Genomic DNA, 3615 nt, shown 5'->3' with positions numbered 1-3615 from the left:
GTCCAATTTGGAGGAACTGCTGTGGACGATCCAAACACACACATCGCGGATTTTCTTGAGATTTGCGATACTTTTAAATTTAATGAATTTTCTGATGATGCTGTTAGACTGCGTTTATTTCCTTTCTCTTTGCGTGATAAAGCTAAAGCTTGGTTTAATTGTTTACCTGTAGGTTCGATAGCTACATGGGAGGACATGGCGAAGGCGTTTCTCATCAAATACTTTCCTCCATCGAAGACCATGAAGCTGCGGGCAGACATCACAACATTTGCTCAGTTCGTTCAAGAGTCACTATATGAGGCGTGGGAGAGTTTCAAAGATCTATTACGAAGATGCCCACATCACGAGTTGCCACTTGGGTTAGTCGTTCAAACCTTTTATTACGGGTTGCTTACTCCTAACCGTACTATGATAGATGCTGCTGCGTGTGGGAACCTTTTGAGGAAGACTGCGGAAGAAGGATATGAGTTGTTGGAGGAGATGGCTGCTAGCAGCTATCATCCTCAATCTGACAGGAACAACCAGCGGAGAAGTGCCGGAGTTCACCAGGTAACTGATTTTTCTGTCATTACTGCACAACTTGACGCTTTAAACAGGAAAATAGACGGCTTGAATGTGGGTGGCACGGCTATCCGTCTTCAAGAGATATTCTGTGAAAAGTGTGGAGGAGAGCACTATGTGAAAGACTGTCAAGATGGAAATCCCTTCTATGTGCAAAATGAGGCACCGGTGAATCAAGTGGGAGTCCAAAACCGCCCAAAGAATGACCCTTATTCGAACACATACAATCCTGGGTGGAGGCAACATCCCAACTTCTCGTGGGGCGGTCAAAACAGTCAGAATAGACCGCAAGGAGGACAACAATATGGCAAACAACCGATGTACAGATCCGATCCTGCTAGAGAAGAGAAGTCCAACTTGGAGCAAATGATGTCTAAGTTTATTTCTTCCACTGAAACTCGACTCCAAAACCAAGATGCATCGATAAAGGGGCTCGAGAATCAAATTGGACAGTTGGCCAAGATGATAGTGAGTAGAGAGCCGGGCACCTTGCCAAGTAATACCGAGACTAATCCAAAGGAGCAAGTGAAGGCCATTGAGTTGAAGAGCGGAAAAGTTTTGGAGCCTATAGAAAAAGAGAAAAACTAAGTGCCGGATGAACAAGATGCGACATCTAAAGGTAAGTCTTCTAACCCTACACTAGCACCCACTACACAACCAAAAATTGTTATACCTCCTCCTTTTCCTGCTGCATTGAAAAAACAAAACTAGATGCACAATTTGGTAAGTTTCTCGAGGTGTTTAAAAAGTTGCATATCAATATTCCCTTTGCCGATGCTCTAATGCAAATGCCTAGTTATGCTAAATTTTTGAAGGATATCTTAGCAAATAAGAGGAAGTTGGAGGATCATATGACAGTCAACTTAACTGAAAATTGCTCCGCTTTGGTGCAAAACAAAATCCCACCTAAGCTAAAAGACCCACGGAGTTTCTCTATTCCTTGCATGATTGGTGATGTTGTTTTTCATAAAGCATTATGTGATCTTGGTGCAAGTATTAATCTGATGCCATTTTCTGTGTTTAGGAAACTTGGGTTGGGAGAGCCTAAGCCGACGAGGATGTCCTTGCAACTGGCTGACAGATCGGTCAAGTACCCCCGCGGAGTGGTTGAGGATGTGCTAGTGAAGGTGGACAAATTCATTTTTCCTGCCAATTTCGTGGTGCTCGACATGGAGGAGGATACCGAGATGCCTCTCATTTTGCGGAGACCATTCCTTGCGACTGGCAAGGCACTTATTGATGTGCAAGAGGGAAAGTTGAGATTGAGAGTGGGCGAAGAAGAGATTACATTTGATGTTTTTAATGCACTTAAGCACACACTGCATTCTGATAGTTGTTTTAGAATTGATGCTTTTGACTCTCTTGTGTCCAACTATGTGCAGGATGCTCTTAGGGACCCTTTGGAGGCCACTATCAATACTGAATTAGGAGAAGAGGAGTTAGACGAAGAAAGAGCTGAAATTGTGGCACACTTTAATACCAACCAACCATGGAGAAGGCCAATGAGGATGCGACTAGAGGATCTAGGAGAACGAAGAGATTTGACCCCTCAAAGGTCAAGCATCGAGGATCCACCAACGCTTGAGATAAAGCCGTTGCCTCCACACCTCAAGTACGTATACTTAGGTGAGAATAACACTTTACCTGTCATTATTTCTACTGCTTTGACAGATGTGATGGAGGACAAGCTGTTGGAAGTTTTGAAAGCGCACAAGGATGCATTTGCGTGGAAGGTGGCAGATATCAAAGGAATAAATCCATCCGTCTGCATGCACAAGATCTTGATGGAAGAGAAGTACTCACCTCTTGTGCAACCTCAAAGACGATTAAATCCAAAGATGCAAGAGGTAGTAAAGGCTGAAACAATTAAGCTTCTCGACGTAGGTATCATCTATCCTATATCTGATAGTGCATGGGTAAGTCCTGTTCAGTGTGTGCCAAAGAAAGGTGGGATTACTGTTATCACAAATGAAAATAATGAATTAATACCCACTAGGACTATTACGGGATGGCGTGTGTGCATTGATTATAGGTAATTGAATGATGCTACCCGTAAAGATCACTTTCCCCTTCCCTTTATTGATCAAATGCTTGAGAGGTTAGCGGGTCATGAGTTCTATTGTTTTTTAGATGGGTATTCTGGGTATAACCAAATCATGATTGCGCCCGAGGACCAAGAGAAAACCACTTTCACTTGTCCTTATGGCACTTTTGCTTTTAGACGGATGCCATTTGGTTTGTGTAATGCCCCTGCCACTTTTCAGCGATGCATGACTGCTATATTCCATGATATGATTGAGACTTTTCTTGAGATATTTATGGATGACTTCTCGATTTTTGGCTCGTCTTTTAATGATTGTTTGCAGAACTTGCAGGTAGTGTTGAGGAGATGTGAGGAGACAAACTTGGTGCTTAATTGGGAAAAATGCCACTTTATGGTACAAGAGGGAATTGTCCTAGGGCACAATGTTTCGGGGCACGGAATAGAGGTGGATAAGGCGAAAGTTGAAGTTATCAAGAACTTACCACCTTCGGCGTCCATAAAGGGAGTTAGAAGCTTTCTAGGCCACGCCGGTTTTTACCGACGTTTCATCAAAGATTTTTCTAAAGTTGCAAAACCTTTATCTTCTTTACTAATGAAAGATGTGCCTTTTGATTTCAATTCTGATTGTTTGCAGGCATAAGAGAAGTTGAAAGAGCGCTTAGTGACGGCTCCTGTCTTGGTGGCACCGGATTGGGATCTACCCTTCGAGATCATGTGCGATGCTAGCGATACTGCGGTAGGTGCTGTCCTCGGACAAAGACAAAACAAGGTATTTCACACCATATACTATGCAAGTAGGACTCTAGATGAAGCACAATTGAATTATGCCACCACCAAAAAAGAGTTACTTGCAGTAGTGTTTGCACTTGACAAGTTTCATGCTTATCTTGTTTTGTCGAAAGTAATTGTGTTTACTGATTACTCTGCCCTTAAATATTTACTTGCAAAGAAAGATGCAAAGCCACGCTTACTTCGGTGGATTTTATTATTGCAAGAATTTGATGTGGAAA

General features: G+C 42.7%; 1 non-coding gene across 1 annotated transcript; it reads right to left on the bottom strand.

The window, feature by feature from the left end:
* Nucleotides 1–244: 244 nt before the first annotated feature.
* On the bottom strand, nucleotides 245–350 carry LOC140808500 (small nucleolar RNA R71). The gene has a single exon (XR_012112921.1). It is a non-coding gene; the product is annotated as a small nucleolar RNA R71 (small nucleolar RNA).
* Nucleotides 351–3615: the final 3265 nt, after the last annotated feature.

This window comes from Primulina eburnea, chromosome 12, assembly GCF_022965805.1.
Source record: "Primulina eburnea isolate SZY01 chromosome 12, ASM2296580v1, whole genome shotgun sequence".
Classification (NCBI taxonomy): domain Eukaryota; kingdom Viridiplantae; phylum Streptophyta; class Magnoliopsida; order Lamiales; family Gesneriaceae; genus Primulina; species Primulina eburnea.
This window is presented reverse-complemented; position numbering and strand designations above follow the sequence as displayed.